A 23,299-nucleotide genomic window follows, 5' to 3' on the forward strand; every position below is an offset into this window, starting at 1 on the left:
TGAGACGTTAAACTGAGGTCCCGTCTGCGCACTCAGGTGGACATAAAAGATCCCATGACACTATTTTGAAAATGAGCAGGGGAGTTCTCCCCATGTCTTTGGGCCAATATTTATCCCTCAATCAACACAACAAAAACAGATCACCTGGTCATCATCATATTGCTGTTTGTGGGAGCTTGCTGTGCGCAAATTGGCTGCCGCGTTTTCCACATTACAACAGTGACTACACTCCAAAAGTACTTCATTGGCTGTAAAACGCTTTGAGACGTCCGGTGGTCGTGAAAGGTGCTATAGAAATGCAAGTCTTTCTTTTCTTTTTAACGGGACACACCACGAGATGTCCCGCTCCAGGAAGATCTGGGTCATTATTTCACAGTAATGTGACTCATGCTGGAAAGATTACAGCATGCTTCCTTTTAAGGGGGTGGTGAAAAAACAATGGAAAATGCGCAGCATCTCTGTCAGCGATTATAAAGTGAAAAGACAGGTTCATACTTAAGGCCAAGAATTCTCTACCAGAATTGAAAAGGAAATTTAAGTGTACCTATATAAATCCAAGTCTTTCTTTCTTTTATTTACTATATCAAAACCCTTGCTGTCTCAAAATGTGGCCAGCTACTGAAGAGATTGCACTATGGACATGAGGGAGCAAGTTAAACGACCCAACTCCAACCTGGGGATCACAAAGTTTCTTCATCTTAACTCACCAATTTGAAATACAGCAGGAGGCAATGGGCCCATCTTGAGAGTCAAAGGCCTTTGTAAGGTCGAAGAAGGCCATGTATAAGGGCTGGCGCTGTTCCCTGCATTTTTCCTGCAGCTGTCCCGCTGTAAAAATCATGTCCGTTGTGCCCCGTAGGGGATGAAATCCGCACTGTGACTCCGGGAGGAGCTCCTCAGCCACAGGGAGAAGACGGTTGAGGAGGACAACCATACGATGTCTGCTCAAGATCCTGCAAGTCCCCTGGGGGGACAGACGGTCCAACGTTAGCGTCCTTGATCAGGCCAACGTCCCCAGCATTGAAGCACTGACCACACTTGATCCGCTCCGCTGGGCAGGGCCACATTGTTTGCATGCCAAACACAAGACTCCCAAAGCAAGCGCTCTACTCGGAACTCCGTCACGGCAAACGAGCCAAAGGTGGGCAGAGGAAAAGTTACAAGGACACCCTCAAAGGACACCAGCAATATCCCCACTGACACCTGCGAGTCCCTGGCCGAAGATCGCCCTAAGTGGAGGGAGTCCATCCGCGAGGGCACTGAGCACCTCGAATCTCATCGCTGAGAGCATGCAGAAGTCAAGCGCAGGTAGTGGAAAGGGCGTGTGGCAAACCAGTCCCACCCACCCTTTCTTTCAATGACTGTCTGTCCCACGTGTGACAGGGATTGTGGCTCTCGTATTGGACTGTTCAGCCACCTAAGGACTCATTTTTAGAGTGGAAGCAAGTCTTCCTCGATTCCGAGGGACTGCCTATGATGATGATGATCTCGAGAGTCAATATGGAACAATAGCGGCTCACTAAATGCGATAGTGATTCCTATACTAGAAAGACAACTCGTGCAGCTGCTGAAAACTTAAGCTTGCATTATGAATTCCCCTGCCCAATAAATATTAGAGCAATTTCGCTCACTGATGAGCAATTTTACCATTCAGATCCATCAGCTACTGTCTCGCTGTGATTAGCTCCCATGAAAAACTTTCAAAGGAATCTCCTTAATTATGCTTGAGTATTCATATAAAACCTCACTCATTACGGACATTGACATTAGATATTAGAGGGTTGTAGGAAAATTGCTTTGAGAATTACCAGAAAACTTTGTTTGCCCTCCCCATACAGTACTTCTTGTTAATTAATTTTGAGAAGAATGTTCCTGCAAGTTTCTAAAAAAGGGGGCTGGAGAATTGCTGCTATTAACAGACGCAAGCTGCAGATACATGCCCCATTAGCACAGTTCAATCTGCTGCCGTCTTGGTGCACCATGAAAGCACACAATGTCGGAACGTATTAATATATAGAAGTCACATTAGCGGGACTGCATGCAGCAAAAGAAATGGGCTCAACGTGATAAACTACTGCAGCAATTCACCCTGGCAAAGGTTGAGCATGATTTGAACTGAATTCATGTTGGAGTATTCCACTACTGCACTTATTAATCAGAATATATTAACACCATCCTGTTGTGCCTCAGCTTTCAAGGAGCAGAGGAGGGTAGAGTCTCTTAGCTTAAACTTTTAGACTGGGAGCTGAAACGTTGAAAAAAAAACTGTAAATAATCAATAATGCATTTTGCGCATTTGTCTCAGTCAATTCATAATTAGACTGGAGAAATAATGGCCGTAACTTGTATCTTGTCCTTCAGTGATCAATTCCATCCTCAATTTGGCAAGGGAATAAGTATCCACACAGAGTTTAGTTCAATTATTCAGTGCGTGATTTAAGTGCATCTGTCCTTTAAAATCTAAATATTTGCACTTCTCCATTTATAATTTAGGCGGGACTGATATTAAAAATGATAGATCGTTAAAACGAATCAATTCTTTGTCTTCTTATTGATACGCCAAGAGAGACAGTTTGGAGGGGATCTGACTACCCAGCAGTCTCGGATATTCTTAGCGCACAATTCAGAATGTACATGAGGTAGCGAATTGAAAAACAACCCGCTCATACTGCAAATCTTGCCTTGTGCTGTGCATGTCATCTTCAAACAGCATTGGAAATCGCCTGCACTGCTGGGTCCCATCTCAGAAGTCAGAAAAACAATCCTAAACAGAAATATCACTGTCCTAAATAGGTTATAATAGGCAACAGGTAGTCCAGACGGGTAAATGTTAAAGTGATCCAATTTTGAAGTTCAAGTGGCTTTCAAATAAATTATTTATCTGATGGTGGTGTTTCATCTCGTCTGAAGACAAAGTCCAAATTCCAGTTTAACAATCCACCCAGAATGATCTCATCAACAGGTTGGAGTAACGCTGCCAGACTTCCACCATCCGTGCTCTCACTCAAACAGGTTGGAACTGGACAAGGATGGCCCAGGATGGATGGTTGTCCTAACCTCCCTCCCAACCTCCCTAGGGGAACACAAGCCCCTTCGATTGAAATGAAAACAGAAAATGCTGGGGACACGCAGCAGGTCAGGCAGCATCTGTGGGGAGATCTGTGGCCATCGACCTCAAACGTTAACTGTGTCTCGCTCTCCACAGAGGCTGCCCGACCTGCTGAGTGTTTCCAGCATTTTATTTCTGATTTCCAGCACCCGCAGTATTTTGCTTTCATTCGACCTTCAGTTGAGATCTGCCAACAGTGGCCTGACTAATATGGAATCTACGGAACCAACTATGGAATCGCAGGCAAAGATCAATGGCCTAGCGGTCGAAGGGAGCTTCCTATAGGAACAGTGCAGGTTGGTTTAAGGCTTACTGCCTATACAGATCTTAACTTCTGGTTACAAATATTTTGCCCCATCTTACTAGAATGTGCTAGCATCATCATCATCATCACAGGCAGTCCCTCGAAATCGAGGAAGACTTGCTTCCACTCCAAAGGTGCGTTCTCAGGTGACTGAACAGTCCAATATGGGAATTATCATCTCTGTCACAGGTGGGACAGACAGTGGTTGAAGGAAAGGGTGGGTGGGGAGTCTGGTTTGCCGCACGCTCCTTCCACTGCCTGCGCTTGATTTCTACACGCTCTCGGCGACGAGACTCGAGGTGCTCAGCACCCTCCCAGATGCTCTTCCTCCACTTAGGGCGGTCTTTGGCCAGGGACTCCCAGGTGTCGGTGGGGATGTTGCACTTTATCAAGGAGGCTTTGAGGGTGTCCTTGAAACGTTTCCTCTGCCCACCTGGGGCTCTCTTGCAGGGAGAAAATGGCCCTTGGTTTTATTTTTCTGCTTACGTCACATCAAATTATAGCTGAACCATTGATGTCAATTAATGTCAGTAGTGCTGTCACATTTTGAGAGTTGTAACTATTTGGCCTAGAAGGAGTTTTGTATTTATTTATAATGTTGGTTTGAAGTTAAATTCAGCTCAGAAGAAGTTATCTTCCAAGAAGACAGGTTTTTGAGGGTGCAACAAGCAGGGTAGATCAGGGGCAGCCAGTACTTGTAGTATATTTGGATTTTCAGACGGCATTCGATAAGGTGCATCACAAGAGGTTGTTACAAGATCAGGGCTCATGGGTTTGGGGGGTAATATTTTAGCATGGATTAAGGATTGGTTAACAGACAGAAAACAGAGAACAGGAATAAATCCCACCACGGCAGCTGGGGGAATTAAAAAGCTCGCATCAGTAATGGTGACCATGAAACTACAAAATTGTCGGAAAAACCCAACTGGTTCACTGATGTCCTTTAGGGAAGGAATTCTGCCGTCCTTACCCGGTCTGGCCCATATGTGACTCCAGACCCACAGCAATGTGGTTGACTCTTAACTGCCCTCTGAAATGGCCCAGCGAGACACTCAGTTGCACCAAACCGCTACAACAAAGTCAGCACCGTGGGAGCACCTTCACCACACGGACTGCAGCGGTTCAAGAAGGCGGCTCACCACCACCTTCTCAAGGGGCAATTAAGGATGGGCAATAAATGTCGTGACCCATCTTACTAGAATCTGCTAGCAGGGAGCAAATGGCCCTTGCTTTTATGTTGCTGCCTGGAATAGTTTACGTCACTGCCTCTCACCAATTTATAGCTGAACCATTAATGTCAATCAATGTCAGTAGTGCTGTCACATCTTGCGACGCCCACATCCCAGGAATGAATAATTAAAATTTTAAAAATCGGTTGTATTCCGGATGGCAGGGTGTAAACTAGTGGGGTGCCGCAAAGATCAGTGCTTGGGCCTCAGCTACTTACAATCTATATCAATGACTTAATTAAGGGAACCGAGTGTTATATATCCAAGTTTGCTAATGATACAAAAGCTAGGTGGGAAAGTAAGCTGTGAGGAGGACACAAGAGCCTAGATTTTGAAGGCGAGGATGCGACCAACTGAGCTACAGCTGACACGCCTTTGCGTCAGAAGGTCGTGGGTTCAAGTCCCCCCCCCGCCAGAAACCCGAGCACAAAAATCCAGGCTGACATTCCCAGTACTGAGGGAGTGCTGCACTGTCGGAGGTGCCGTCTTTCGGATGGAGTTTTTTGGTTTTCATTTTATCCATCAGCATTTTTACAAATTTAAAATCCGTATCTTTCCTCTATTTTTCTTTTGCAGTCGGAACACTTTCTCCCCCAATTTAAACCAAAATAAAGTCAGGCCTCTAAAGGGGAGACTTTCGGCGTCATTGTCGGCGGATTTCTCGGCGGTACAGCTGTTTTTGGAAGAGAAACCGCCCGGCGAAAGTTTCCCTTCCTTACTCCTGAAGTAGAACCGCCCACGTTTCGAAGAGACCGCCGGGGAGCTAACCGCCCACTTGCACCGGCACCAAAAGCGCCAGGATCGAAGTTTGGCCTCAACCGGAGGCCCGTCCAGATCGCCGAGGGAACCGCCCGCGAGAAGCAGCCTGAAACCGGGCGGAAGGTGAGTACCCCACAGAAAAAGGCAAGTTAAAGGGTTTTTTTAGTCGTTTAAATTAATGCTAGATCATTTTAGCTGATAATGCTGAGGATTAATGTTTATTCATGGATAACATTAAATCATTTGCTGGAAGCTATAAAATGAAACGCATAATTAATGAAAATCTTTTGAACATAGGGAGAAAAATGATGGAAGCAATTCAAGTATCTGCAGACTTGGCGATAGCAAATTTACATAAAGGCGCAATCTTCAGTAGTTTTAGCCAAACACTAATATCTTTCATGCCGACTTCACATGGTTGAAATAGCAGAGATTACCTTTTGAAAGGCTAGTTGAGATAAGACGCCAACCCATTGGATGGAACTGGTCCCTGGAAGTACTTATCAGCTTAGGCCTTCTTCAAAATTCATCCCCATAACGCTTACCATTTCCAACACCTACTATTTTATTAAATGATTTATTTCTTTAATCTACTCACCAAGGTGTTTGAGTCAGTGTAGAGGGGTGGAACTTTTTTTTTGCCCATTTGTGCCACCAAGAGGAAGCTTTTCTTGGTACACAGATTGCAATGAAAGGTTTGCAATCTCGTTACACAGAGCGCGCTGCACAAAACCTTCCCCCCGCCCTCCTCCCTTTTCCCCAAGTATCATAGTCACCATTAGGCACCCTTGCTACACTGACCCAACAATAAGAATTAGGAGCAGGAGTAGGCCATTGGGCCCCTCGAGTCTGCTCCACCACTCAACAAGATCATACCCGATCTTCTAACTCAACTCCACTTTCCTGCACTGTTCACATATCCTTTGATTCACTTAATATTCAAAAATCTATCGATCTCTGTCCTGAACATGCTCAAAGACTGAGCCTCCACAGCTCTCTGGGGTAGAGAATTCCAAAGATTCGCCATCCTCTGAGTGAAGATATTCCTCCTCATCTCAGTCCTAAATGGCCAACTCCTTATTCTGAGACTGTGGCCCCTGGTTCTAGACACCCCAGCCAGGGGAAACATCCTCCCTGCATCTACCCTGTCAAGCCCTGTAAGAATTTTGTATGTTTCAATGAGATCACCTCTCAGTCCTCCAAACTCCATAGGCTCAGTCCACTCAATCTCTCCTCACAGACCAATACTGGCAATCCATAGGACCGTTGGTATAGGGAGGGAGGAAGTCGCACTGCTATGGTAAGGGCTCTTTCTGAGCTTGGGATTGGGGCAAATTATTGGGATAATATGATCGGTGCTTTAACCCTCAGCCAACCTTTATGCTACACTGCTCTTGGCACTGCTAAATGCTGACACTAGGAACAACATGAAAAATGTTCCAGTTTCCAGTTATCAGTCACCTTGATGAGCATAAAACTTCAACTAAAAACAAAACCACGAACATGAATCGTCCTTTGCAAATATCTGCACACTGTTTGATAAGCAGTGAACGTCATTACTCCACTCAATTCAACATTGCTTAATTTAAATGGTCCAATAATTCTATTTTTTTAAGCACGAAATTCCCCCTCTACTTGTGATGCACTGCTTGGCACACATTATTGGAGAATTCCTTTCTGTTGGTGCATAAACAGACTGGATTGTCGGGAGAATCTAGACGGAGGAGTCATTTCTGGTGGCTGAGGGTACATTAAGTTAAAATGAACCAGGGTGCAGAGGAATGTCCCAGATTTTATTACCCCAGCCCCACACCCCCTCAAATTGACCCTGGATTTTGTCCTGATGTTTCCCAGGCGATCAAATGGATTCGGGTGGGGTGGGATGGGAAGCAACGTTCCCTCCGGTTTATTTGTTGGTCCGCACGGCCCCTTCAGAATTCTGCGCACGCGCGGTTGTTTCCATTTCAAAGCAGGTGGAGCCGGCTGCGAGAGAGTTCCAGAGCGCTGCACGGCTGCGCAGTTCAAAGGGGATGTTGATGGCGCGTGTGTATATGTGGTGGATACACAGGGTATCACAAATTGTGTGGGACAGGCTAGACGGACCACAGAGTCACTCATCATCATAGGCAGTCCCCCGAAATCGAGGAAGACTTGCTTCCACTCTAAAAGTGAGTCCTTTGGTGGCTGAACAGTCCGATACGGGAATTACAGTCTCTGTCACAGGTGGGACAGACAGTGGTTGAAGGAAAGGGCGGGTGGGACTGGTTTGCCGCACGTTCCTTCTGCTGCCTGCGCTTGTTTTCTGAATGCTCTCGGCGACGAGACCTGTCCACCATCATAACAATGTACAACCTTTGAAATCAAAGTCTACATTCGGCCCGCACCTTGAGCAGATTATACACCTGGAACCGTGTAAGGAAAGAAAGACTTGCATTTATGTAGCCCCATTCACAACCACCGGACATCTCAAAGCGCTTTACAGCCAATGAAGTAGTTTTGAAGTGCAGTCACTGTTGTAATGTAGGTAACGCAGCACAATTGGCGCACAGCAAGCTCCCACAAACAGCAATGTGATATGTGATAATGAGGAGATCTTCTGTTTTTTTGTTGTGTTGGTTGAGGGAGAAATATTGGCCAGGGCACCGGGGGATATCTCCCCCTTCTCTTCTTCGAAATAGTGCCATGGGATCTTTTACGTCCACCTGAGAGAGCAGATGGAGCCTCGGTTTAACGTCTCAACCGAAAGACAACACCTCCGACAGTGCAGCACTCCCTCAGTACAGCAGTGGGAGTGTCAGCCTAGATTTTTGTGCTCAAGTCTCTGGAGTGGGACTCGAACCCACAACCTGCTGACTCAGAGGTGAGAGTGCTACCCATTGAGTCACGGCTGACATTTAAACCCCCCCACCCAAACCCCCAGCCTCCTCCAGTTAACATGGCTGGGACCTCTAGTCCAACATACCTGGAGAAGAGCACTAATAAAGTCTTTAGCCATGAGTAGGCAGAACAGATAACTCTGACCTGTAAAGAGATTCTTCATCACACATTCCCACAAGCTACTGTACTCTACCTCTTAGCCAGGAACACGCTCTCGCAGGAATCTGATCAGTTCCAATTTAAATGATTTACAGCATGCTTATACACACAGCACGTCTGAACCTTTCAAAACTTATCGCCACCAATTTTAAATTGAAGCCATTATGAAGGATTGCAATGAACGTCAACCTTTATTTGGCTATCCATACCTCGCTGACTTTTAACGGTAAGTAAAGAGACTCGCCTGATGGTAATTCTGCAATCAAGCACTGGGAATGACAGAGAGGTATATCTCTAAACGCCTTGACTTACTGGCAGACCACAAGATACATGGTTCAACACAGCTTTGAGAATATTAAGAACATAAGAATTAGGAGCAGGAGTTGGCCATTCGGCCCCTCGAGCCTGCTCCGCCATTCAATAAGATCATGGCTGATCTTCTACCTCAACTCCACTTTCCTGCCCAATCCCCATATCACTTGATTCCCTTAATATCCAAAAATCTATCGATCTCTGTCTTGAATATACTCAAAGACTGAGCCTCCACAGCCCTCTGGGGTAGAGAATTCCAAAGATTCACCACCCTCTGAGTGAAGAACCTTCTCCTCATCTCAGTCCTAAATGGCCGACCCCTTATTCTGAGACTGTGACCCCTGGTTCGAGACTCCCCAGCCAGAGGAAACATCCTCACAGTATCTACCCTGTCAAGCCCTGTAAGAATTTTGTATGTTTCATTAAGATTACCTCTCATTCTTCTAAACTCTGGACAATATATAGGCCTAGTCTACTCAGTCTCTCCTCATAGAACAGTCCACCCATCCCAGAGAGGTACAAAGAATCTTAAGCTCAACACACCTCAATGGATGAGGCCATTTCAATACTGACAACACATCAGCTCAGGTCCATGAAGGAATCTGTCAAAGCGCTCTGCATTATTATTTAAGAGGAGCTGCTGAGTCTGACAGCATGACGTTATGATACTAAAACCGGCTGTGTGGTTGATAATGAAGAAGAAAGCTGCGGACTGCAGGAAGATATCAATCAACTGGTCAGGTGGGCAGAACAGTGGAAAATGGGAATTTAATCCAGAGAAGGTAATGTATTTGGGGAGGGCTAACAAGGAAAGGGAATGCACATTAAATGGTAAGATACTGAGAAGTGTAGAGGAACAAAGGGACCTTGGAGTGCATGTCCACAGATCCCTGAAAGTAGCAGGCCAGGTAGATAAGGTGGTTAAGAAGGCATTAGGAATGCTTGCCTTTATTAGCCGAGGCATAGAGTACAAGAGCGGGAGGGATATGCTTGAACTGTATAAAACACTGGTTAGGCCACAGCTGGAGTACTGCGCGCAGTTCTGGTCACCGCATTACAGAAAGGACGTGATTGCACTGGAGAGGGTACAGAGGAGAGTTACGAGGATGTTGCTGGGAGTGGAGAATCTAAACTATGAGGACAGATTAAATAGGCTGGATTTGTTTTCATTGGAATAGAGGAGGCTGAGGGAGACCTCATTGAGGTGTGTAAAATAATGAGGGGCTTAGCTATAGTGGATAGAAAGGACCTATTTCCCTTAGCAAAGGGGTCAATAACCAGAGGGCAGAAATTTAAAGTAATTGGTCGGAGGTTTAGAGGGGATTTGAGGGAAAATTCATCACCCAGAGGGTGGTGGGGGTCTGGAACTCACTGCCTGAAAGGGTGGTGGAGGCAGAAATGCTCACCACATTTAAAAAGTATTGGATGTGCACCTAAAGTGCCGTAACCTGCAGGGTTACGGACCTAGAGCTGGAAAGTGGGATTAGGCTGGATAGGTTCTTGTTGGCCGGCACGGACATGATGGGCCGAAATGGCCTCCTTCCGTGCTGTAAACTTCTATGATTCTATGATTCTATGAAGGAGTTGAAGTAACATCGACGGATGTAAATTTCTATGATTCTATAAGGGCAATGAATCTCTGTGGAGATTCATTCCATGTGGCTATGACCAGATCTCGGTGGGATTCCAGGACCAAGGTCAACAAGCTGAGGCACTCTACCAAAACACTCACTATATTCAACCATTTTATTTCAGCTCCTTCGTCAGAGACTTTCTCTGAGCCACTTACAGAGGTGTCAGCCGTGGCTCAGTGGGCAACACTCTCGCTTCTGAGTCAGAAGGTCGTGGGTTCAAGTCCCACTCCAGAGACTTGAGCACAAAATCAAGGCTGACACTCCAGTGCAGTGCTGAGGGAGTGCTGCACTGTCGGAGATGCCATCTTTCAGATGAGACGTTAAACCGAGGCCCCGTTTGTTCTCTCGGGTAGACGTAAAAGATCCTGTGGCACTATTTCAATGAAGAGCAGGGGAGTTCTCCCTGGTGTCTTGGCCAATATTAATCTGTCAATCAACATCACTAAAGAGCAGATTATTTGATCATTATCGCATTGCTGTGTGTACATTGGCTGCCGCGTTTCACACATTAAAACAGTGACTATGCTTAAAAAGAGCTTCATTGCTGGTAAAGCGCTTTGGGACGTCCTGAGGTTGGGAAAGGTGCTATAGAAATGCAAGTCTTTTTTTCTTTTTGATCAACTCTTGAGATAGATGTTTGGGTTGACTAGCTAAGGTGAAAACCCTGGGAATGGTTTAGGAAAGAGTTAGGTACTGCAACGCGGGGGATGTAGGGTTTCCTGGTTGGTTGAACAAGGATGAGGCAGAAGGCCTTCCTGACCCATAGTTACTTTGCAATTCCATGTAAGCCTAACGTCAGAAGGATTCATTGGCATTGCTCATTGTGCAGCAGTATGATAAAATGACGAGGATCTCCGGAACCAGCTCAGGTTTTGGGCTGAAGGGACTGGATCAGAAACTGAGCCCGTTCGAGAACTCCTGAATCCAATGACACCTGCTCTTTCATTTTATCTGCAACCTTCGGACTTATTCTTCAATGTTTATTGCACTCTGGCTTTGCCCCGTAATGACTTTTAAAGGTAATTAGTATAAAAAGCATTTCCTGGCCATGAACTCTGTGATTAAAGATAGTGATATCTAGGTTACCGTCTTAACTAGCTGTTAGGATTTAATTTCACATATCATTTGGGAAATGCGCTTGATTTATTAACTTATAATGACTGTGGTCTTAGTTTCTGATGTAGTGTAGAGTTACTCACAAGCACATTCATTTATTTGGTTATCCAACCCTGCATTGTAATTCAAACCTCTCATTTGCAACTACTACACTACCTAAAAATATACCAGCCTTCTCAGAGAAGTTGGAGTAGTTTACAAGAGCAAATGAAACAAAATGATTTGCATTTAATGTACAGAAACTACTTTAATCTTTAACTTGCGGCACAGATTCAGTTAATTGATTTTGCTGCTCTTTTGATTAGGATTTCAGTGCTGGCAATTACAATATTTTGACATTTCTTGCGCCCAATGGCAAAATCAAACACTCCCACGCCAGGTAGAGCAGACTTGTTGGATTGAGCTTCATTTATACTGTCCCAACAGTGTACGCGCTATGTCTGAATAGCACCCTCTGCTGTGTAAAGAAGCACTTTCATCTCCCCCAGCACCTTTGATGGCTGTGATATTAACACCAATTAGTGCCCGATTATCAGAGGCTTAGTGCCCAGAAGGCAAATGGGTTAGGATTCTGAAAACACATTTCACTTTGAACATTTGCCATCAATAAGGAGCTAGATTCAAATTCACCTCCCACAGCTGACAGGACATTGGGTTAACTCACAGTGTTTCCCCACAGGCAACAAGGCACTGTGCTTTTAATGTATTTGCCCTCCTATATGCTTCAGAGACATGGACTATGTGCAGCAGGCACCTCAAAGCACTGGAGAAGTACCACTAGCGCTGCCTCCGCAAGATACTGCCAATCCATTGGCAGGATAGGCACACCAACGTCAGTGTCCTCGCTCAGGCCAACATCCCCAGCATCGAGACATTGACCACACTTGATCAACTCCGATGGCCGGGCCACATTGTCTGCATGCCCGATGCTAGACTCCCGAAACAAGCGCTCTACTCCGAGCTCTGTCACGGCAGGCAAGTCCCAGGAGGGCAGAGAAAACGCTTCAAGGACGCCCTCAAAGCCTCCTTAAAAAAATTTAACATTTCCAACGACTCTTGGGAATCCCTGGCCCTAGACCGCTCCAACACCTCGAGTCTCTTTGCCGGGAGCACGCGGAAGCCAAGTACAAACAGCAGAAGGAGCACACGACAACCCAAGCCTCCCCACCCACCCGTCCCTCCAACCACCGTCTGCCCCACCTGTGACAGAGACTGTAGGTCCCACATTGGACTCTTCAGTCACCTGAGAACTCACATTAGTGTGGAAACAAGTCATCCAGGGGATGGCTTATGAAGTCGAATGTATTTGCATCATGGGTTCTTTGCTTAAGAACCCATAGTAACACATTGCTATTCAGAAATAGTTGGTTTATTAACAAAGGTTTAACAATCACACTACCAGTGAACATTACCAGTTCATCCACCAGGCTCACAACGGCATACCTCATCGTGGATGACCTAAATTCAACTGGCTGGGGTTTTATTGAGTCTTGTGTACATCACGTGACTGGCTAAGCTACCCACAATGCAACAGCTCTACAACTCTTTTGGCTGTAAAACAATAAATCAATTAAATCAAGTGCCCCCTGAACTGGGGGACACTCCAAACACTTTTCAAGTGCCCTTTTTTTAAATGATTTTTTTGGGGCACTAAAAACACAAATTTTATAAGTGCCCCCTGGCTAAAAGCAACAGCTCTACAACTCTTTTGAGGAAAACATAATAAATTAAATCAAGTGCCCCCCGATCTGGGGGACACTCCAAACACTTTTCACGTGCCCTTTTTTTTTGTTTTTGGATTTTTTTTGGTGATTTTTGTGGGGTTTTTTGGGCACTAAAATCATAGTTTTTTTTCCAAGTGCCCACTATAAAAGGGGAGGGGGACACTAAAACCGGCATTTAAAATAAATTAGACTTTAAAACAAATAAAATCAAATTAAAATTTGGTTGCCAGAGGTAATAATGCACTCCAGTCCCTCCGGTGCCCACCTCTCGCGGAAGGCCGCGAGCGTACTGGTGAACACCGCCTGCTCCATCTCCAGGGACACCCTGGTTCAGATGTACGCGCGGAAGAGAGGCAGGCAGTCAGGCTGAACGACCCCCTCGACCGCCCGCTGCCTGGACCGGCTGATGGCACCCTTGGCCGTGCCCAGGAGCAGTCCTACGAGGAGGCCCACAGACCTACCCGCTCCCGTCCGCACAGGGTGCCCAAAGATCAGGAGGCAACAGCTCTACAAACCTATGAACATACTTACAGGTGCATACATTATAGTGGTAACTCATTATGGTTCAACGCAAATAACAGGACACTGTGCTAACTCACTGTACCTCCCACAGGTAACAGGACACTGTGCTTATTGTGTTCCTAACACAATGAGGGCTGCACACAGGGAGGTTAAAGTAACAGTGACCTCAGTCTTTATTAAGACACTCCAGAGTGAGTAACAGACCTTAGGGGCCGGCTTATATACAGTGCTCCCAAGGGATGCTGGGATCCCTTGGGACTTCAGGGGATGCGCTCCCTGATGGCGGAACATGGGAGTGCATGCTTTACAGATACACAACATCACTCCCCCGCCAAAGTCAAAGTGAAAACTATTTACAAGGTGAGGCGGTCGGGAGCCTTTCTTTCCCTGGTGGGCCACCTCGGTACAAATGTTTGTTCTGGTGTGTTGGCTGTGCCCTCACTGGGCTGGCGTGTTGTTGGCGCTGCAGGGCTGCTGGGTGAGTCTGGCCTTACTGGGCTGTTGGGCGTGATGGGTTCGATTTCCTGGTCCAGGGTGGTGTCGTTGATCCTTTGGGTGCGTGTTGTGGGCTCGAAAAAGGTGGTGTCTGCTGTGGGTTGTTCAGGGCAGTCTGTGAACCGCAGCCTCATTTGGTCCAGGTGCTTTCTGCAAATTTATCCATTGTGTAGTTTGACTACAAACCCTACTCCCTTCTTTAGCTATCACCGTGCCCGCAATCCACTTGGGACCATGTCCATAGTTTAGCACATACACAGGGTCATTCAGATCAATTTCCCGTGACACAGTGCCGCGACCATCGTTTACATTTTGTTGCTGCCACCTGCTCTCTACCTGATCATGCAGGTTGGGGTGAACCAGCGAGAGTCTGGTTTTAAGTGTCCTTTTCATGAGTAGCTCAGCTGGGGGGCACCCCTGTGAGTGAGTGGGGTCTCGTACGGTAGCTAAGCAGTACTCGGGACAGGCGGGTTTGGAGTGAGCCTTCTGTGACTGGTTTAAGGCTCTGTTTGATTGTTTGTACCGCCCGCTCTGCCTGCCCATTAGAGGCTGGTTCAAACGGGGCCGAGGTGACATGTTTGATCCCATTATGGGTCATGAATTCTTTAAATTTGGCACTGGTGAAACATGGCCCATTGTCACTGACCAGTATGTCAGTGACCAGTATGACCAGGTGGCAAACATGGCCCTCAGGCTTTCAATGGTGGCGGTGGCGGTGCTTCCTGACATTATTTCACCTTCAATCCATTTTGAAAAAGCATCCACCACCACCAGGAACATTTTACCGAGAAACGGACCCACATAGTCGACATGGATCCTTGACCATGGTCTGGAGGGCTAGGACCACAAACTTAGTGGTGCCTCTCTGGGCGCGTTGCTCAACTGAGCACATACACGGCATTGCCGTACACAGGACTCTAAGTCAGAGTCGATACCGGGCCACCAGACGTGGGATCTGGCTATCGCTTTCATCATTACTATACCCAGGTGTGTGCTGTGGAGATCCGAGATGAACGTCTCCCTGCCCTTTTTGGGTAGCACTACGCGGTTATCCCACAACAGGCAGTCTGCCTGAATGAACAGCTCGTCCTTTCGCCACTGGAATGGCTTGATTAGCTCTTGCATTTCAACGGGGATGCTGGCCCAGCTCCCATGCAGCACACAATTTTTTACTAGGGACAGCAGAAGATCTTGGTTGGTCCAAGTCCTAACCTGGCGGGCCATGACAGCTGATTTATCATTTTCAAAGACTTCCATGACCATCAACAAGTCTGTGGGCTGTGCCACCATTAACAAGTTTGCAGGCTGCGCCATTTCCACCCCCGTGGTGGGCAATGGTAGCCGACTGAGAGCAACCGCACAGTTCTCGGTGCCTGGCCTGTGGCAGATGGTATAGTTATAAGCTGATAGCTCGAGTGCCCATCTTTGTATGCGGGCTGAGGCATTAGTATTTATCTCCTTGTTTTCAGCGAACAGGGATGTGAGGGGCTTGTGATCAGTTTCCAGATCAAATTTGAGGCCAAACAGGTACTGATGCATTTTCTTTACCCCGAACACACATGCTAGTGCCTCTTTCTCAATCATGCTGTAGGCCCTCTCGGCCTTAGACAAGCTCCTGGAGGCATAGGCGACAGGTTGCAACTTCCCCGCAACGTTAGCTTGTTGTAATACACACCCGACTCCGTACGACAACGCGTCATATGCTAGCACAAGTCTTTTACATGTGTTATACAATACAAGCAGCTTGTTGGAGCATAAAATGTTTCTGGCTTTCTCATAAGCAATTACTTGTTTTTTTTCCCCATACCCAGTTCTCACCTTTATGCAATAACACATGTCGTGGCTCTAAAAGTGTGCTTAACCCCGGTAGGAAGTTACCAAAATAGTTGAGGAGTCCCAGGAACGACCGCAGCTCCGTGACGTTCTGTGGCCTGGGCGCATTCCTGGTAGCCTCTGTCTTGGCATCTGTGGGCCGAATGCCATCCGCCGCGATCTTTCTCCCCAAAAACTCCACTTCTGTTGCCATGAAGACACATTTCAACCTCTTCAACCGCAGCCCTACGCAATCCAGTCGCTGGAGGACCACCTCCAGGTTTTGTAGGTGCTCGACAGTGTCCCGATCCGTGACCAATATGGTGTCCTGAAAAACCACCATGCGTGGCACCGACTTGAGTAGGCTCTCCATGTTTCACTGGAAGATCGCTGTAGCCGACCAAATTCCAAACGAGCTTCTGTTGTAGATGAACAGTCCCTTGGGCGTGTTGATGCAGGTGAGGTCCTTCGAAGACTCCTCCAGCTCCTACGGCATGTAGGCCAAAGTCAGATCGAGCTTGGTGAACGTCTTGCCTCCGGCCAGCATCGCAAATAGCTCGTCTGCCTTAGCAGGTATTGGTCCTGCAGTGAGAAACGATTAATAGTTACTTTATAATTGCCGCAAATCCTGACCGTGTCATCACTTTTGAGTACTGGAACAATCGGGCTGGCCCACTCGCTAAATTCCACTGGGGAGATGATGCCCTCACGTTGCAGCCTGTCCAGCTCGATTTCCACTCTCTCCCTCATCATGTGAGGTACCGCTCGCGCCTTGTGGTGAATGGGTCGTGCCTCTGGGACCAAGTGGATCCGCACCTTTGCCCCGGAAAAGTTTCCAATGCCTGGCTCAAAAAGGGGAGGAAATTTGTTAAGAATCTGGGTACATGAGGCCTCATTGACATGTGATAGCGTTCGGATGTCATCCCAGTTCCAGCGGATTTTGCCCAGCCAGCTCCTTCCAAGCAGTGTGGGGCCATCGCCCGGGACAATCCAAAGTAGCAGTTCATGCACCGTGCCCTCGTAGATGACCTTGACCATGGTGCTGCCCAGGACAGTGATAAGCTCTTTGGTGTACGTTCTCAGTTTCGTGTGGATGGGACTCAGGGCTGGTCTGAGTGTCTTGTTGCACCACTGTCTCTCAAATATCTTTTTACTCATGATGGATTGGCTAGCGCCAGTGTCCAGTTCCATGGCTACGGGTAAGCCATTCAATTTTACATTTAGCATTATAAGTGGACATTTCGTCGAAAATATGTGCACCCCATGTACTTCAGCATCTGCCTCCTCTCTCTGAGGCTCGAAATTGCTTTGATCCACGATGGACCGATCTTCCTCATGCCACGTGGTGGTTAGTAGGTTTTGCAGAGCGTGGAGCTCGTCAGCAAACTCGTTGGAGGTTCCCCATTGTTCCACAGCTCTTGCAAACATACCCTTTGAAGCGGCACGAATAAGCTGAATGGAAGCCTCCACAACACCAACAAGGTGTGAATTGCCTTGCATTCATCCTGTGTTGGGGACTCTGAGTCATCTGGGTCACCTGAGGCCTGCTGGCAGTTGCAGACTCGTGGTTTCTGCCCTGTACATTTCTGCCCGCAAACACAGTTCCAGTTAATTTATGAACATTGCTTGCACTTGTGTACTGAGAGATTTGTTTGGTTTTATCACTGGTGGACATAAATGCCTGTGCTATCGCAATGGCCTTACTGAGGGTCGGTATCTCTACAGTCAAAAGTTTTCGTAGGATGGTCTCGTGGCCAATGCCCAGTACAAAAAAGTCTCTGAGCATTTGCTCCACGTAGCCATCAAACTCTCATTGTCCTGCAAGTCGCCTTAGCTCAGTGACTTATTTCGCCACTTCCTGACCTTCAGATCGCTGGCACGTATAGAACCGGTACCTCGCCATCAGCCCGCTCTCCCTCGGGTTAAGATGCTCCCGAACCAGTGTACACAGCTCCTCATACGACTTATCTGTGGGTTTCACTGGAGCCAGAAGATTCTTCATGAGGCTGTAGGTCGGTGCCCCGCAGACTGTGAGGAGGACCGCTCTCCTTTTTGCAGCGCTTCCTTCTCCGTCCAGCTCATTGGCTACAAAATACTGATCTAGCCGTTCGACATAGGCTTCCCAGTCCTCACCCTCCGAGAACTTCTCCAGAATGTCCACAGTTTGCTGCATCTTTGCATTGGATTCGTATTCTCGTCGGCAGTTATTGTATTCCTAACACAGATGAGACTGCACACAGGGAGGTTAAAGTAACAGTGACCTCAGTCTTTATTAAGACACTCCAGAGTGAGGAACAGGCCTTAGGGGCCGGCTTATATACAGTGCTGCGAAGGGCTGCTGGGATCCCTTGAGACTTCATGGGCATGCATGCTTTACAGATACACAACAGTGCTAACTCACTGTGATTCCCCACAGGTAACAGGACACTGCGCTAACTCACTGTGATTCCCCACAGGTAACAGGACACAGTGCTAACTCACTGTACCTCCCACAGGTAACAGGACACTGCGCTAACTCACTGTGATTCCCCACGGGTAACAGGACACTGCGCTAACTCACTGTACCTGTCGGCGAGAGGTGCGTGGAGAGGCGTCGGGAGTCCGTTGGAGAGGCCTATAAAAGGCACAGCAGGGAGTCCGGGGCCCAGAGTCGGCGAGAGGTGCGTGGAGAGGCGTCGGGAGTCCGTTGGAGAGGCCTATAAAAGGCACAGCAGGGAGTCCGGGGCCCAGAGTCGGCGAGAGGTGCGTGGAGAGGCGTCGGGAGTCCGTTGGAGAGGCCTATAAAAGGCACAGCAGGGAGTCCGGGGCCCAGAGTCGGCGAGAGGTGCGTGGAGAGGCGTCAGGAGTCCGTTGGAGAGGCCTGTAAAAGGCGTACTTGTGCAGCTACAGGGAGAAGGCAAAAAAGAAGTAGAAAGAAACAGAAAGGTGACATCACAGCCAAGGGGGTAAGTGATTGGCTGGTGATTGGTGAGCAGTTTTTCTTTTTTCTCTTCTATAACAGTGAGTAAACTTTAGCATTGTTGTTGCCTATCTAAGGGTTAAGTCATGGCAGGACAGCTCGGTCACGTGTTATGCTCCTCCTGTACCATGTGGGAACTCAGGGACGACTCCTGTGTCCCTGACGACTACGTGTGCGGGAAGTGTGTCCGCCTTCAGCTCCTGATGGACCGCGTTGCGGGGTTGGAGCTGAGGGTAGATTCACTCTGGAGCATCCACGATGCTGAGAATGACGTGAGTAGCACATGTAGCAAGTTGGTCTTATCGCAGGTGAATGGTCCACAGCCAGATAGGGACTGGAAGACCAGCAGGAAGAGTAGTGCAAGGAAGGTAGTGAAGGGGTCCCCTGTGGTCATACCCCTGCAAAACAGATACACTGCTTTGAGTACAGTTGAGGGGGATGACTCATCAGGGGAGGGCAGCAGCGGCCAAGTTCATGGCACCGTGGCTGGCTCTGTTGCACAGGAGGGCAGGAAAAAGAGTGGGAGAGCGATAATGATAGGGGATTCAATTGTAAGGGGAATAGATAGGCGTTTCTGCGGCCGCAACCGAGACTCCAGGATGGTATGTTGCCTCCCTGGTGCAAGGGTCAAGGATGTCTCGGAGCGGGTGCAGGACATTCTAAAAAGGGAGGGAGAACAGCCAGTTGTCGTGGTGCACATTGGTACCAACGACATAGGTAAAAAAAGGGATGAGGTCCTACGAAATGAATTTAAGGAGCTAGGAGCTAAATTAAAATGTAGGACCTCAAAAGTAGTAATTTCAGGATTGCTACCAGTACCACGTGCTAGTCAGAGTAGGAATCGCAGGATAGCTCAGATGAATACGTGGCTTGAGCAGTGGTGCAGCAGGGAGGGATTCAAATTCCTGGGGCATTGGAACCGGTTCTGGGGGAGGTGGGACCAGTACAAACCGGACGGTCTGCACCTGGGCAGGACCGGAACCAATGTCCTAGGTTGAGTGTTTGCTAGTGCTGTTGGGGAGGAGTTAAACTAATATGGCAGGGGGATGGGAACCAATGCAGGGAGACAGAGGGAAACAAAAAGGAGACAAAAGCAAAAGACAGAAAGGAGATGAGGAAAAGTGGAGGGCAGAGAAACCCAAGGCAAAGAACAAAAAGGGGAACTGTACAGCAAAATTCTAAAAGGACAAAGGGTGTTAAAAGAACAAGCCTGAAGGCTTTGTGTCTTAATGCAAGGAGTATCCGTAATAAAGTGGATGAATTAACTGTGCAAATAGATGTTAACAAATATGATGTGATTGGGATTACGGAGACGTGGCTCCAGGATGATCAGGGCTGGGAACTCAACATCCAGGGGTATTCAACATTCAGGAAGGATAGAATAAAAGGAAAAGGAGGTGGGGTAGCATTGCTGGTTAAAGAGGAGATTAATGCAATAGTTAGGAAGGACATTAGCTTGGATGATGTGGAATCTATATGGGTAGAGCTGCAGAACACCAAAGGGCAAAAAACGTTAGTGGGAGTTGTGTACAGACCTCCAAACAGTTGTAGTGATGTTGGGGAGGGCATCAAACAGGAAATTAGGGGTGCATGTAATAAGGGTGCAGCAGTTATAATGGGTGACTTTAATATGCACATAGATTGGGCTAACCAAACTGGAAGCAATACGGTGAAGGAGGATTTCCTGGAGTGCATAAGGGATGGTTTTCTTGACCAATATGTCGAGGAACCAACCAGGGGGGAGGCCATCTTAGACTGGGTTTTGTGTAATGAGAGAGGATTAATTAGCAATCTCGTTGTGCGAGGCCCCTTGGGGAAGAGTGACCATAATATGATGGAATTCTGCATTAGGATGGAGAATGAAAAAGTTAATTCAGAGACCATGGTCCAGAATTTAAAGAAGGGTAACTTTGAAGGTATGAGGCGTGAATTGGCTCAGATAGATTGGCGAATGATACTTAAGGGGTTGACTGTGGATGGGAAATAGCAGACATTTAGAGACCGAATGGATGAACTACAACAATTGTACATTCCTGTCTGGCGTAAAAATAAAAAAGGGAAGATGGCTCAACCGTGGCTATCAAGGGAAATCAGGGATAGTATTAAAGCCAAGGAAGTGGCCAGAAATAGCAGCGAACCCGGAGACTGGGAGAAATTAAGAACTTAGCAGAGGAGGACAAAGGGTTTAATTAGGGCAGGGAAAATGCAGTACGAGAAGAAGCTTGCAGGGAACATTAAGACGGATTGCAAAAGTTTCTATCGATATGTAAAGAGAAAAAGGTTAGTAAAGACAAACGTATGTCCCCTGCAGTCAGAATCAGGGGAAGTCATAACGGGGAACAAAGAAATGGCAGACCAATTGAACAAGTACTTTGGTTCGGTATTCACTAAGGAGGACACTAACAACCTTCTGGATATAAAACGGGTCAGAGGGTCTAGTAAGGGGGAGGAACTGAAGGAAATCCTTATTAGTCGGGAAATTGTGTTGGGGAAATTGATGGGATTGAAGGCCGATAAATCCCCAGGGCCTGATAGACTGCATCCCAGAGTACTTAAGGAGGTGGCCTTGGAAATAGCGGATGCATTGACAATCATTTTCCAACATTCCATTGATTCTGGATCAGTTCCTATCGAGTAGAGGGTAGCCAATGTAACCCCACTTTTTAAAAAAGGAGGGGGAGAGAAAACAGGGAATTATAGACCGGTCAGCCTGACATCGGTAGTGGGTAAAATGATGGCATCAATTATTAAGGATGTCATAGCAGCGCATTTGGAAAGAGGTGACATGATAGGTCCAAGTCAGCATGGATTTGTGGAAGGGAAATCATGCTTGACAAATCTTCTGGAATTTTTTGAGGATGTTTCCAGTAAAGTGGACAAGGGAGAACCAGTTGATGTGGTACATTTGGACTTTCAGAAGGCTTTCGACAAGGTCCCACACAAGAGATTAATGTGCAAAGTTAAAGCACCTGGGATTGGGGGTAGTGTGCTGACATGGATTGAGAACTGGTTGTCAGACAGGTAGCAAAGAGTAGGAGTAAATGGGTACTTTTCAGAATGGCAGGCGGTGACTAGTGGGGTACCGCAAGGTTCTGTGCTGGGGCCCCAGCTGTTTATATTGTACATTAATGATTTGGACGAGGGGATTAAATGTAGTATCTCCAAATTTGCGGATGACACTAAGTTGGGTGGCAGTGTGAGCTGTGAGGAGGATGCTATGAGGCTGCAGAGCGACTTGGATAGATTAGGTGAGTGGGCAAATGCATGGCAGATGAAGTATAATGTGGATAAATGTGAGGTTATCCACTTTGGTGGTAAAAACAGAGAGACAGACTATTATCTGAATGGTGACAGATTAGGAAAAGGGAAGGTGCAATGAGACCTGGGTGTCATGGTGCATCAGTCATTGAAGGTTGGGCAAGCAGGTACAGCAGGCGGTTAAGAAAGCAAATGGCATGTTGGCCTTCATAGCGAGGGGATTTGAGTACAGGGGCAGGGAGGTGTTACTACAGTTGTACAGGGCCTTGGTGAGGCCACACCTGGAGTATTGTGTACAGTATTGGTCTCCTAACCTGAGGAAGGACATTCTTGCTATTGAGGGAGTGCAGCGAAGGATCACCAGACTGATTCCCGGGATGGTGGGACTGACCTATCAAGAAAGACTGGATCAACTGGGCTTGTATTCACTGGAGTTCAGAAGAATGAGAGGGGACCTCATAGAAACGTTTAAAATTCTGATGGGTTTAGACAGGTTAGATGCAGGAAGAATGTTCCCAATGTTGGGGAAGTCCAGAACCAGGGGTCACAGTCTAAGGATAAGGGGTAAGCCATTTAGGACCGAGATGAGGAGAAACTTCTTCACCCAGAGAGTGGTGAACCTGTGGAATTCTCTACCACAGAAAGTTGTTGAGGCCAATTCACTAAATATATTCAAAAAGGAATTAGATGAAGTCCTTACTACTCGGGGGATCAAGGGATATGGCGAGAAAGCAGGAATGGGGTACTGAAGTTGCATGTTCAGGCATGAACTCATTGAATGGCGGTGCAGGCTAGAAGGGCCGAATGACCTGCTCCTGCACGTATTTTCTATGTTTCTATGTTTCTATGTACCTCCCACAGGTGATACTGCTATATCACTCGGGGTAACTTAGACTTTGGGAGATAGTGTAAAAGGAGCGATATCAGATCCCCCGCCCGCTAGACATCTCTCCGATATTCTTTTGTAAGTTTTGAAAGACATGCAAAAATTCTTCCAAATATTTCTGAAAAGGGATGTGATAAATGTTCG

This window comes from Pristiophorus japonicus, chromosome 15 (assembly GCF_044704955.1).
Source record: "Pristiophorus japonicus isolate sPriJap1 chromosome 15, sPriJap1.hap1, whole genome shotgun sequence".
Lineage (NCBI taxonomy): Eukaryota > Metazoa > Chordata > Chondrichthyes > Pristiophoridae > Pristiophorus > Pristiophorus japonicus.